A 15249-nucleotide genomic window follows, 5' to 3' on the forward strand; every position below is an offset into this window, starting at 1 on the left:
TTTAATATTTTCATTCATTTGGCAAATAATTCTATATTTTGATCATTATTTTTTTACCTTATTTGCATTTCTTATCAACTAATGGTAAGTTGAAAGCCACATTTTATACTTCTATATCTAAATAAAAATTAGTATATCATATAGGCTCAAAAAATACTTATTTAATTCATTAATGCCAGTATGAAGTTCTCTGCCTTTATGGTCCTTTTCCAGTGAGTTTTAAAATTTACCAGACTTAGTTTTCAGACAAATTTGATATATAAAAGTAAAATGATTATTTGTTTTCCCATCACTGCTATGTAAGCTAAAAAATATTTTTATTGTATGTATTTTTATATCTTATCTCCAAAACCAGAATATATACCACACAAAAGAGTGGAAGAGGATTTTTTTTCTCAAAATAAATATATACAAATCCATACAGTATGGGACAGTTATACAATGATTATTTTTAAGATTGAAAAGTCTAAATATATATTCCATGTAAAGAGAGCTGACCTCAAGTTAAATGACTTCTACTTGGAACTTTTGTTGTGACTTTCACATATATTTTCACATTGCTCTTTGACTACAGTAAAACACAGATCCCTTGATATTTGAAGACTGAATGTCCCCTAGATACCTCAAGATGCTACAGTAAACAAAGTCCTGTTGATCTGAGAAACCACTAGAAGTAAATCTTAAAACTAATTATGGCTCTCCTGCTGAGAGTTTCTTTAAGAGCCACTTTCCAATTTCTGTCAAACATTTGCCGTTCTAGTACAAATACATTTTTTTTTTTTTCAGAATTCACTTGCATTTCAACTTCAAGATGGTGTTTGTCTTTCATTGTGAAATAGGGAAAGGTTATGAAGAAATTTCCAAGGAATTAAAAATTAACTTTTAAAATCCTATTTTAATTTTGCAAGAACCTGATGGATCCAGTTCTAACAATCATAGAGGAGTTACATAACTATTTTATGGATTTGGGATGGTGTGTCATTGCCACTTTTGGCTTTGAATTAAAAAAAAATCAGTTTCTTAAAAATAAACTCTCTGAATTGATTTTATTGCCAATATAAACCTTAGTGAAAAATTACCAAACTTCCTTTATTCTTTTGGTCACATTAGTTTATTCCCCACAAAAAAACAAACACAGCAGCAATGAATTCCCTGTACTGTTCTCTGACCAACATAGCAGAGGTATTATTGCCTGTGGATGATACACTCTCCCCAGTCAGGAGTTGCACGGAGATTTTCTACATTTAAGGTGTCTCCCTGGCTGACATCATTTTTGTTCTAGAAAAGGAAATGAATTGGGTTTAGTCCAATTTGTCTCTAAACTCCGTATCTTCACATTTGTTCAAAGAGAAGAATCAGATCAACAATAAGTCTAATTGGGCTATTTTCACCAATTAAAAAAAACTTGTTATTTAAAGATTAATTATTTGATACTTAGGCAAATGCCATATATAAAAGAATTAGTTATATGAATACAAAAATTGAATTTGCATTAGATTATCAAATGCTAAGGTTTATTGTCACCATCTTAACTAAATAATTCATGCAAAGCATCTCTTATAGTCTCTATTATATTAACAACCTGAATGGAATGAAGGCTACTATTTAGAATTTACTAACATACCTAATAAAATGCGTAAAGTTAGTTTCATTAACTAGGTTTACATAATGCATTTTTCTTATGACAATCATACCTCTTATGATATTCAAGGATATATCCATTTAATAAATTTTAAATGAATGACTCACTTTTTTTCTTGGTTCATTGTCATTTGACTGAACCCCATAGTTATATCCAGTAAGAAGTAAGGTAAAAATGAAGTTTCTGTCAACTATTTTCCACTAGCAAACATAGTGACTCACCTTCCAAATAAAAGCATATCAACATGAAAGTTTCCCAAGGGTATATTCTAGGTCATAATCTTTATGTTAATGAATTCCTTACTGAATAGTAAATCGTAAGAATATATTACCTTATTCCTATAATACATTACCTGTCAGCAGGTAATTACCCATCAAAACCTAAACAGAGAGGAAGATTGCCCTGTGACACCAGTGACCCCTACAGGTAAAATTAAAGAAAAGTACACTGTAATTGGGCAAAAGATACCTACTGCATATTAGAATGTAGTTAGCTAATGCCAAAGCATAACATTTATCAGTAACTCCCAATGAGACTTGTTATTATTTTCTAATTGCCATTGGAAATTTTGTAGTATGTAGAATAAAGCAAGCATATATTTTAATATTTTAGCTATTATTGAACAAATTTACCTTATGCATATTACCTAGAGTTTCTAGAAAACTCTGTCCAGATAGGGCCTTTAAAAAGGCATTTGAAGTTATTTGATTAAGGAGCTAGAAGAGATCACAAATGGCTATCTGTTTTACAGCCTGCCTGATAATTAGTTTCAATAACCAGCTAACTGGCTGCTTAAGATGTATGCAGCACTGCACACAGTGTCTCAGGAACTCCCAGTGAGATAAGTAACACTATAGGAAAAGATAGTTGAGTGGCACTAAGTGGCAAAGTTGATAAACATGCCCCCAAACCCCTGCTCCTGGACATTATACTACAGGGTGAAGGTAATGTTTAGGAAAGTTCACAATATGGATACGTATACTTCAATCTCAATTTAATGGCATATATTTAATGCCTACTCATTTGTTTAATATGTATGGAGTGCTTATTTAATATATCATTATGGGCTGGGTCCTGAAGAGATATGAAAAATAGCCAACAATTAGCATGGGGAATTTTTTAAAAGAACAATGTATCACATTAATGGTTTAAACAAATGCAGTTTTAACACTCTGATGGTAATAAAGAGAGTAGCCATCAATTCAACCATTTCATATATATAATTGAGTCATTATTTGTAGTACTTATATCAACATTATAATTCCCCAGAAACCTATGAGAGGTATGAATAGTTTTTATAGCTAAACATTTTTCATGATCTCTTATATTGTTTTTCAGAAGGGATAGAAAGTTACATTTTTTTAAATTTGTGCTTTGGAATTCAGTATTAAGTTTATCTTCATTTTTTTTTTTTAAAGATTTTATTTATTTATTTTGAGAGAGAGAGAGGGAGCAAGCACAAGCAAGGGGAGGGGCAGAGGGAGAGGGAGAATCACAACCAGACTCTATGCTGAGTGTGGAGCCCAAAGTGGGGCTTGATCGCATGACCCTGAGATAATGACCTGAGTCTAAATCACGAGTTCGATGCTTAACAGACTAAGTCACCCAGGTGCCCCTATCTTTGTCTTTTATGTTCCCAATTAACCTATGTAAAATGTGAGGCACAAACAGGAGAATGATGACTTTTGTTACTCTTAGAACATAGTGATGGAGGTATATTATGGTCAAACACAGTATTATTATTATTTTTTTGAGAGAGAGTGCATGTGTGCATGCGTGGGGGAAGAGCAGAGGGAGAGGGAGAGAAAGAATCTGAAGCAGGCTCCATGCCCCCTGATGCGGGGCTCAATCTCATGACCCTGAGATCATGACCTGAGCTGAAATCAGGAGTCAGATGCCTAACCAACTGAATCACCCAGGCACCCTAAAATATTGTCTTTAAAAGAGCTTTCAAGGGGCACCTGGGTGGCTCAGTCGTTAAGCGTCTGCCTTCGGCTCAGGTCATGATCCCAGGGTCCTGGGATCCAGCCCCGCATCGGGCTCCCTGCTCCGCGGGAAGCCTGCTTCTCCCTCTCCCACTCCCCCTGCTTGTGTTCCCTCTCTCACTGTGTCTCTCTCTGTCAAATAAATAAATAAAATCTTTAAAAAAATAAACAAAGAGCTTTCAATTAGCTATAAAATTCCTAAAATCTTAACTTCGTCACTCAAACACATAACAAAAAGCAAAAATAAAAGCAGAATATTCCACACCTTGATATTTCTTTGATTTCCTCCATATAGTAGTAAGCAGACTGCCAAAACCAAACATAATAAAAATGTACCAAGACTTCACAGGGAAACCAAGTATTAAATGCCTATTCATTTTTTCCATAAATATTTAATGAACACCTAATATGGGCCAGGCAATGAGACAGAAACTGGGTGTATTGTGGTCAACAAAACAGACATATTCTCAGCATTCACAGAGCTTAACTGTCTACAGGGAGACCTAGCAATAAAAGGTAAACAAATTATGAAGGGTGTTAAGTGCTCCTAAGGAAATAAACAAAGCAGAAGGTGACATGAAGGAGAACGACACGGGGGAATCTAATAGAGTAAGCAAGGCAGGCAGCCATGAAGAAATGTTCCAAATATGAACTGAGGCCTGAATAAATAGAAGGGACAGCCCTGGAAAAGCAGAGGGAAGAGTGTGAATGGAGGATCCTGGGAAGGAAAGAACCAGCTATTGCTGAGAAACTAACCCCAAGCTAGCTAGGGTGATGGTTGGTGTGCAGAGTGTAATGAGCAGTAGCACAAAAGAACTGAGTTCAGAGCCGGATGTGACTTACGAACCAGGATGGGGAGTCAGAGTCTCATTTAATGTGTAATATTCAGGTAGGGACTAACAGAAGCTTCTCTTGCTGCTATGTAGTGATAAATTACACATGGAGATGATTAGAATGGGGAGTCAAGAAAGGATATTTCAGTGGATAAAACCTAATCTTACCATTGGAAAAAAGTCAGTTATTTCCTCACATTCCTATAAGTTGACAAGGACTGGGGATATTGTCTTAAAAATATCAGTTGCCATATTAAGGCTAAAGTAAAAAATTTGTGATTGCATTGAATTCAATATTGGTTATACCAGGTAAATACATGCACTGTCATACTGATAATGGCTACAAATGCTGAGTCTGTGGTCTACAATTAACTAAAGTAAAATTATATCCCTTTTAATTTAAAGGAAAGCAGAAAAAAATTGATCGGTCTTCAAAAAGATTAGTGGAGAAAAGAAATCTTTCATGACGTAAATTCAGGGTGCTTTTTTTCCCCCCACTATAATAAGCACAGGCCAAATTAAAATAGCAACAAAACAGTCTGTACATAATGCCTAACAACCAGTCAAGTCAGTGAGGAAAATTAGTCAAGCCAGTTATATGGCTATGGGAGAATTCAGAAGGGTGGGTTTTCTGCATTTAACACTTTATAAGAAGTGACTGACCCACATAACTATAATCACTCTGTTCATTTATATGTAAAATGGATAGAATAATTCCAGCATAATGGGATTTAGGGAGAGTTGTATGAAAAGTGTCCTGCCCAGAGCCCGGGCACATAGTAGGCATATGGTTTATAACCAGAGTTAGGAGCCTATCTGAAGAGAATCGGGATCAGAGACAGATAGATTTAGGGGTTTATGGAAACTTTGCTGAGTCATTAGCAGTTAGTCAATAAAAGAGATTAATTTCAACTTATTTAAAAAATTTCATCAGCAAATCATAAACTAGGAAATTCTGTTCTTCAAACATTTTATAATTTTTAAAATCTAACAAAGTGAGAAGAATGTAGTAATTAGACTGAGAAGGTAAGAGAGTCAGTGAAATTCAAACATAACACTAAATACTCCAAAAAATTTTGTTTCTTACTGGGATGTGCTTCTCACCCTCTTCCATGTAAACATATCATCCAAAACATAAGTAGGTTTAGGGAAAAAAACAGCTGAGAATTGTATATGTTAAATTGTGTCCTTCAAAAACATATACTGAAGTTCTAACCTTCAGTACATCAGAATATGACCTTATTTAGAAGGGTCTTTGCAGAGGTAATTAGTTAAGACGAACTCATACTGGAGTAGAATGGGCTCTTAATACAATTATGACTGGTGTCCTTTTAAAAAGAGGGGAATCCAGAGGCAGAGACACTCAGGTAAAAGATGGCGATGTGACAGCAGAGGCATAGATTGGAGTGATGTGTCTACATGCTGAGGAATACCAAGGACTGCGGACAAACAGCAGCTGCTAGAAGAGGCAAGGAAGGATTCTTCCCCACAGATCTCAGAGAAAGAATAGCCCTGACAGCACCCTGTTTCAGGCTCTTAGCCTCTAGAACCAGGAGACAATACATTTTGGTTATTTTAAGCCACCCAGTTTGTAGTACTTTGTTACACCTGCCCTAGGAAACTAATACAAGAGTAGAGCCACATGGAGGCCCAGCTGATTGTAGTCTTCACTCTAATTTTTACCCCATCAAAACAAGAGACGCTAAAGACCAAATGGAATAAGAGGATACCAAGAGCATTGCGTTCTTAACCTTAATTTTGATCTGGCCAACAGCATGCCTTAACAAAAACCAAACCAAACCAAACAAAAAAGCAAACAATCAACCCCCGGGCCCCCACACATTAATTATATCTTCTCTTCTGAGTCATTTATGCCTCATTAAGTGACAGACAAATGTTTATCACTGCCAGACCTCCAGGGCCTCCACAGCTGTAGAGAAATAAGGTCTACTCCATTGACTTCATGCATCTTTAACAAAGGTGCCATTGTGGTCGAGCACCAGAAATCTCTTTTATTGGTGATGATGTACGTGACTAAAAACACAATCTGATTTTTTTTTCAGACTCAGGTACGTGAAATCGAGCTTACAGTGCTGCAAGTTAGGAAAACCTTGTTTTTAAGGCTGTAAACTGCATATAACTTTGTGAATGTATTCATACGCATGATATTAAAATAGCTTATGTGTGCCTAAAATCCTAGATTATAAAAATAGCACCTGGCTAAAAACTGGATTTTTTTAGTCGCTGCTCTCCCTTTCTGTGACCATTATAGTTTTCTGTGTCCTATCTTTCCTGCACAATCTTATTTGCCATCAGTCTTAATTCATTTTCACAAACAAATTAAGGCAGAGAGCCAGGTGAGGTATGCAACTCTACTCTCTTATCATTCACTTCCCTATGCCTCTGTCAGAATCAATAAATACTCATTCAAAGGGGCGGGGGGGCTAAGCAACTCATTAATCCTCCTGCTCACTGCTTCCAAAATATGGGTGGCTTGTTAGGAGGCCTCTGAAATCCACAGTGCAAAGTGTAGCTCTTGAGCACTGTTAAAGACCCAGCAATACAGCTGTAGAGCATGAAAAGAGGGACTTACCAGTAAAAATTACACTCGTGTACGTGTGTTCCATGATACATCAACTCACAGCATTTTCCAAACAACGTTTTCTTACTCATACAGGATATAGGTGGTAGGTTGTCTTTGTTTTCAGACACTCTTCCAAGCTTGATGTCTCCTCATTGTTTAAATCTGTCCTTGAACACAAGCAACACCCTGGAAATTTCCAATATTACACAACACTTTTCAAAGCACATAAAAAGAAAGTTCTTCAAACTCAAAAGAGTGAATAGTGGTTGCTGACTTGTTTAGAGTAAATACTGAAGGAGGTGGTGTGCAGAAAACCTTCAGCAATTCATGCGAGGAATGTGGACATCAACACCATAGAAATTCACATATAATAGTGGTGGTTACAGGTAAATACAGACTCTGAATGGGTCTCTATGCTTAGGTTTCTCACTTTCCGTGACCTTAAAGCTAGAAGTGTGATATCTTGGGCTTACTATTTGAAATCTTTTGTTGCCTCCAGTTTGGGAGATTTTATTGTTATGGATTTTCGAATTCTAAGAGAAGTGATGTGAAAAATAACATCAGCCTGAACTTGGTAACCTCTACTTTATTTTATTTTTTTTAGTTTGACTTGCCTAAAAGCCTTTATAGCTGCTGTTTATTATTTCAAAACACCATTAATACTTACTATGTGATTCATTTCTATGTAAATTTTTCTTGTAGAGAGCTTTGATTTAGAGCAATGTATGCATTAGGAGGAAAACACTATAATTATTTACTCAAAAAACAAGAGAGAGGTGGGTTGAAGGGAGCATATCCCATGAGACTTAAGACTGACAGATTTGCAACAAAAAACCTTTTGTCTGGAAAGTAAGAAAATGATCCTAAGAACTAAGCACAATATACCTCTCATCTTGTCAAAACCAAAGAAGATGCTTTACATGTGCAAAATGTCCAATTGTCTATTCTCATACACAACTAACTTGGAAATACATCTTACTTGGAACATAACCAAATTGAAAGTAAAACCTGTAATCATAAACATGACACTTTTATAGATAAAAAAATAAAACTATTAGATTTTTCAGAAGTAGGATTTTGCTGCTTCATACTTTCAAGTATTTATTCTAGCGAATTAACTTATTGATAAAGTACAACAAGGTGATAGTTTATCAGTTAGAGAGTACAGAGCATCAAAATCTTAGGTATATTAAAAATAAGAGCTACTGCCTTCTAAGAACTTATAATATTCCAAGCATAATGCTAAGCTCTTTATTTAAAATATTCCCTCTCATCATCACAATGAACCTATGGAGTTCGTAGTATTATTTTCATTTAAAAGATGAAGTATCTGAGAATCATTGAAGTTAACTAACTTGCCCAAGATGAAATAACTGAAAAGTGGCAGAGTTGGCGGTCACATGCAGGTTTGTCTACCCTAAAGTAAGTGTGTGGTCTGCTGTGCCCAAGCAGCTGTGCTGACCAGATATTAGAGATGATAAGTCTTACCAATTCACTGGATTTCCCAAACTCAAAATTATTCCCCTCCCTTCTACTCTCTCTCCCTTTCTTCTTTCCTTTCTCCCTTGCTCCGTGTTCTCTCTCTCTTTCCCTCTATTTTCATTCTACTCCAAAAAAAAAAAAAAATGATTTGAAGGGACATATCATGAAGTACATGTATAATAGGACCACTACAAGCTCCCCAAGAGATCATATGTCCATAAGTTTATGGGATATATAGGATTAAGAGTTACAACAGCACTCCTTTTGAAACACAATATTAACAAACAGTTCCAACACTTTATCCATTAATTTAGTGTTCATTCATTCAACACAATGCATTGAGCTGCTCCTATGTTCTAGGGATTGTGACAAGTCCCAGGAATGGGAAGATGAATGTATTACAGGTCTTTCCTTCGTGACAAGTACCTTATTACAGACAATACCCACAGAATAATGTATAAAGCTGATGGGAATAGAGGGCCTAAGTAATGGTGTTCAGGAGAGTTGAAAAGTTTCCACAGGAAAGACCATTTCAATGGGTCATAGAGAATAAGGAAAGATTTTCTAGGAGAAGGGAAAGAGGTATCAGTATTCCTGTAAAAGGATGAGAGAAGGCTTGACCAGCTCTGGGACTGAAGCATGGGGTTATTCCATGGAAGTGGTAAGATATAAGGTAATATACAAAATTGGAAGGTTTGTGGATTAGATACACAAGATATATAAGCAATTTGAATGTGTACTAAGCCTTGTGTTATTTTTTAAAAAATATAATTTGGAACAATCTCCCACTTACAAAAAAAATCACAAGTATACAACAACACATTTTTTCCTGAACCCCTTGAGAGTACATTGCTGATGTGACATCCCTCGTGAATTCTTTACTGTGTCTCCTACAAATAAAAATATTTTCCAATATAACCATAATACAACCTCAAAATTAAAAAATCAACATTGATACATTACGGTCATGTAAGTTTCAAACTCCATTCAGGTTTTTCCATGGTCTTGATAATGCTCTTTACAGCGAACACGTCCAGTTCAGGCCATCTAGTCTTTTTGATGTTCTTCATTTGGAAATGGTTCTTCAGTCTTGACTTTGACACTATAAAAGATTACAGGCCAGTTATTTTGTTAACTGTTCCTCAATTTGAGTGTCTGATGCATCCTCACAATTTGATTCAAGTTATGCATCTTCTGCAGGAATATCATAGAAGAGGAGCTTTCTCATTGCATCCTATCAGGCATGTAATTTCAATTTGTCCCTTTAATGATGATCACTTTGATCACTCAGTTAAAATGGTCTATGTCAGATTTCCTCACTGTGAAATGCCTTTTCTTCTTTTTTTTTTTTAAGATTTTATTTATTTATTTGAGAGAGAGATAGAGAGCACAAGCCAGGGCAGGGGGTAGGGGTAGAGGGAGAAGCAGACTCCCCACTGAGCAGGGAGCCTGATGCAGGGCTCAATCCCAGGATCCTAGGATCATGACCTGAGCTGAAGGCAGGCTTTTAACCGACTGAGCCACCCAGGCACCCGTGAAATGCCTTTTCTAACTTTTGTAAATAATTAATATTTGCATGAGGAGGTAATTTGAAACTATGTATATATCCCATTCCTCACTAAAGGTTTTATTTATTTAATTCAATGGTTTATATAATCAGTTACTTTCATTATTTGTTTTGATATTCAAATAGTTCCAGAGTTGGCCAGTGGAGCTGGCCTTTAAGTTGACCCCTGTATCCTTTTGGTACCCCTCATCATTCTTTGTTTCTATCACAACTGGTTCTAAACTCATCTTGTTCTTAGCTCTTGAGTCAGCCATTTCCCCAAGGATTCCCAGTTCTCTATAATGAAGAGTGATATTTAGAAGTCAAGATCTGGATGTACTCAATGCTGTTGGAGTAGGGCACAGTTACTGCTCTTGGGCCCTCTCATTGGACAAAGTTAGGGAATATGCATACACACATACATGTATGCACATATATATGTATATGCATGTGCATACATGCACATATAAGGTGGCAGATTGCATTTTCCAAGATGGCCATAACAAGGTCTCCCATCACACATGAACTACATGATTTTTTTTATGTAGCATGTTAATGCTCCTCTCATTTGGAAATTAGATCTATGCCTATCCCCTATCTTGAATCAGGGTGCTATGCACTTTATTGTGTCCCCTCAAATTCATATGTTGAAGCCCTAACCCCTCAGTGTTATGGTATTTGGAATGGGGTCTTTGGGAGTTAGTTAGGTTTAAATAAGGTCATGAAGGTGAGGCCCTCAACATAGAATTAGTACCCTTATATAAGGGGACACCAGAGAGAGAGAAGGCAGCTATCTCGTCAGAACCCAACCATGCTGGAACCCTGATCCTGATCTCCCAGCATCTAAAGCTGTCAGAAAATAAACTAAACTTCTGTTTTTAAAGCCACCCAGTCTTTGGTATTTTGTTATGGCATCCTAAGCTGAATAATACTTGTCAGTATGGCAGAAATGCGACTAAGGGACTTCCAATCTAGGTCTTAAAAGATTATACAGCTTCTTTCTGGTCCTTTTGGAACCCAGTCATCATCCTGTGAAAAAGCAGAGAGCCACAAAGAAAGGACAGGTGTATGTTCTATCAAGAGCCCAGTAGAGACCCCAGGTAATACAGCACGGAACTCTAGACATGTGAGTGAGCCTTTGGGTGATTCTAGCTCCCAGTTACCAAGAAATCCCCAGCTTTCAAGTCTTTTCATCTGAGCCCCCAGAGATAAACTGTCCCAGTGTGACTTTTTCAAGGTCCTGATGCACAGAAATCATGAGAAATAACAAAATTATCATTGTGTTTCAAACCACTGCATTTGGAGGTGATTTGTAATATATCACTACATAACGAGATCACATACTTCCAATTATACAATGCCACTGGATTCATTCTAGTTGCCTCTCTTTCTGTATTTGTAACTCCCCTCTCACACTGGGAAAACTGACTCCCATTTTCTTTAATATCTTTTACTTGTTTGATAAATCCTCCTGTATATAACTAATCTTTTAAAACTTATATTGCACCTTCTTCTATGTGGATGCTCTCCTGACTCTACTTGGACCTTGCTACCTTGAGATAGACCTCCTCACCCTTATCAGACACTCAATACCAGATTGCCCCCACTTCTGCATGGATGTTTTACTTACTCTGCTTGGGCTTTGACTCTTCACACTGAGCAATCCCTATACCTGGCTTACTCTGCCTACCAGATGGCTTTGTCACTGACTAGTTTAGGAAAGGGAGGGAAAGAAATAGAAGGAAAGGGGAGGGTAAGATATAGAGGAGGAACCACTTAGATTTTATCTTGTGGACAAAATAGAAATTTTGGACATTTTTAAACAGATGGCTGATATGATCCAAAGTGCATTTGGAAATATCAGCAGGACTGTTTTCTAACAATTCACTCTTAATAAATTTCTTCTTATGCCCAATGTATGTAATGACTGAGCAGAGTAACTGACAGAAATAGATAAAGATTATCATAGAACAAGTAACTAAAACTGTGGTCCCTAGGCCACAAACTTTCTAATAATGCTTTCATAGGAAAGAAGTAGGAAATATAAGATTTTTATTTGCTTGTCTCTGCTTCTTTTGGTTTGCTTATTTTGTTAAAAGATATACACATCGGTCAAGTTCAAAATAAAAAGAAAAGACACCTTTGAACTTGCTCCCTACATACCACATACCACGTTTCTGGTTGTTTTCTTCTATATCTAAGTAAGGCAAAATTAATTAAAGAAATGCAATCAATCTCTCAGTAGTAAGTTTACTGCCTCATAGTTTAGTACCTACCATAGTACCTAGTGTATTTATATATACTATGTATGTACTATACACACACACACACATATATATAGCAGGCATTCAATGTATTTCTTGAATGAATGAGACAAGATGGTAATAAGACTGTAGCTCAGTGATTCTTTAAAGTTCCTCAAATGGGATGGACATCAGAAATGCCATAAAGATACATAGCAGGACAGACTCAAGTCATAGACTTCAGAAGATATAGTGGGAGACAGGAATCCAGTGATCATAACATTGAAAGTTAGAATCACTTTTAACTCTTTGGACTGTTTCTAACAGTGGTGATAGTATACTTCATCTCTATTAATACACAGACCATTCTTGATTTATCTCTTTGAGACATCTATTCAATTCCTGAGAAGACAGATGAGAGATTTAATGATGTATGATCCTAACACCTTCCCTCACCCATTCTTAGATAACCATGTAGCTGTTTTAGAGAAATCCATGAAGAATATTTATGTAATTTAGTCTGCAAATAGTGTACACTATGGAGCCTAGTCTTCTAGTTTGATTTCATTTATTGTTTTACTTTTTGGTTTTCATGGTGTTACTTCTTGCATTTCCTTTTTTTTTTTAATTTTATTTATTTATTTGAGGGAGAGCAAAAGCGAGAGAGATCACAGAGGGAGAGGGAGTAGACTCACCCCTGAGCAGGGAGCCCAATGTGGGGCTCCATCCCAGAACCCTGATATCATGACCCGAGCTGAAGACAGATGCTTAACCAACTGAGCCACCCAGGCATGCCACATTTCCCTTTTCTTACACTATTTATCTCTGATGTATATGTTTTTTTCAAACACTGTCATATCAAAAATTCTATCAAATGACATTTTCCCCCAAAATTTCTTCCAGTTTTCCTGCCGCAGTCAAGACTACCTGCTTTCCAGGTTTGTTGTCTAGCAGTTCTCCTAGAGCCTCATTTCACTGTTTTCTGGGGCAGGATCTATTTCTCTTGGGTCTTATGTCTTTCTCTTTCTTGATTTCCAGTGTCACTAAAGGCACCTGCTAATGTTAGGTATAGGAGAAATAAAATTTCTGAGATCTTACATGTATGAAAATTTCTAAAGGATAATCTTTACATAAACTCTAATTACTAGGCCACTCCATTCAAATGTGTGTAATAAAATAATTGCTTTCCCTAGCTCCTTTCCCTTAATCAGTTTGATTGAATTATGGGCAATATACTAGAGAAATGATTATAACTACTTTTAAAGTCCACAGAAATGATTTGGAATCTTTTTTATTAACAAACTTGGGAAGCAAACTTTAATATCAAAGCTTTTTACTATATACTAGAATTCATTCTCTCTAGAAATGGTTTGTATACTTAAATTTATGTGTGCATATACCTACAATACAAATCCTTAGGTTAAAACTAATTTTTAATTAAAATATTTGCCTCTTGGGTGCCTGGGTGGCTCAGTCAGTTAAGCAACTGCCTTTGGCTTAGGTCATGATCCTGGGGTCCTGAGATGGAGGCCTGCATCCCCGGTTCCCTGCTTGGCAGGGAATCTGCTTCTCCCTCTCCCTCCACATCTCCCTCCCCTCCCTGGCTTGTGCTCTCTCTCAGTCACTCACTCCCTCTCAAATAAATAAATAAAATCTTAAAAAAAAAAAAATAAAACATTTGCCTCTGACTCATCCTCTTCTTCCCATTGGTTCCCTTCCCCCCAATACCACCGTCAAGAGAGTAAGTGTAAGAAAAACTCTGGAGCTTTTAAAGTACTGATCAGAGGTAAGAAAGTCAAGGAACTTTGAAAAGCAGAATTTAGAAGGACTAATCCTGGGAACATCTGTATATGTGGTGATTCCCAAGGCACTTTCTTAAAGTCATGACAGTCTACAGATTAAAAACTCATTTGGGTTAATATTTCTTTCAAAAACGTGAACATTTCTGGGACGCCTGAGTGACTCAATCGGTTAAGCGTCTGAGTCGTGATTTCAGTTCAGGTTATGATCCTCATGGGTCATGGGATCCAGCCCTGCACTCAGCGGGAGTCTGCTTAAGATTCTCTCTCCCTGGGGCACCTGGGTGGCTCAGTCGTTAAGCGCTGACTTCAGCTCAGGTCATGATCCCAGGGTCCTGGGATGGAGCCCTGCATCGGGTTCCCTGCTCCGCCGGAAGCCTGCTTCTCCCTCTCCCACTCCCCCTGCTTGTGTTCCCTCTCTCTCTGTGTCTCTCTCTGTCAATTAAATAAATAATATCTTTAAAAAAAAAGTCTCTCTCCCTTTTCCCTCTGCCCCTCCCCCACTCGCTGTCTCTCTTAAAAAAAAGTGAACTTTTCTTAGTTTGGTAAAGTGGTGTCAGATTGCCACGCTTCAAATTTAATTATCTGTCGGGTTTGGCCAGCAAACCCTGAGACAACGAATGAAAAGATTACTCCAGACACCTTAGTAGGAGAAAGGAGAGACCTGGGGACCAGACGCTCTAATGGCGAAAGGCCTCGAGCCAAGCTTTGTCTCCACTTTTATTGGGGTCGTAGCGATACACCAAGCGCAAGCGCAAAACAAGGAGGCAAGGAGTTCATGAAGTACGTGACCACCACAGGTGCCTGTTTTTCTTCAAAATTTAAACATTTACTCCCTAGATGAGAACCTTGAGCCGCAGTAAGAATCTGGCTGCTTTCAGCCAAGAAACTTCAAAGGAGGCCCAGCGTTCCGGGCACTCCTTTGTTTTTCAATTTGTCTCACCCAGGGTGGCATATACAAGTCACATTTTGACTATCCAGGCACCGCGAATTCCCACAATTATCTCCACCTTCACCCCCTTGATGTTTCTCTAACATCTAGCCAGGATTATCAGCAGTGAGTCAGAGAAAGTAAAGATAATTTTAGTGAATGGTAGAACAGGCTCTGGGCAGTTCCGAGGCATCCCAAGTGTGT

General features: G+C 37.3%; 1 long non-coding RNA gene across 1 annotated transcript in view; it reads right to left on the bottom strand.

Moving 5' to 3' along the window:
* The window catches only part of LOC116630464, a 44812-nt gene that overhangs the window by 15070 nt on the left and 14493 nt on the right, over positions 1-15249 (bottom strand). Inside the window, exons 2-3 of the long non-coding RNA XR_004298975.1 lie at positions 9490-9628; positions 7054-7230 (exon numbers count right to left, since the gene is read on the bottom strand). This is a non-coding gene — a long non-coding RNA (uncharacterized LOC116630464). The remainder of the gene's footprint in view (positions 1-7053; positions 7231-9489; positions 9629-15249) is intronic.

Source organism: Phoca vitulina, unplaced genomic scaffold (genome assembly GCF_004348235.1).
Source record: "Phoca vitulina isolate PV1807 unplaced genomic scaffold, GSC_HSeal_1.0 scaffold4, whole genome shotgun sequence".
Lineage (NCBI taxonomy): Eukaryota > Metazoa > Chordata > Mammalia > Carnivora > Phocidae > Phoca > Phoca vitulina.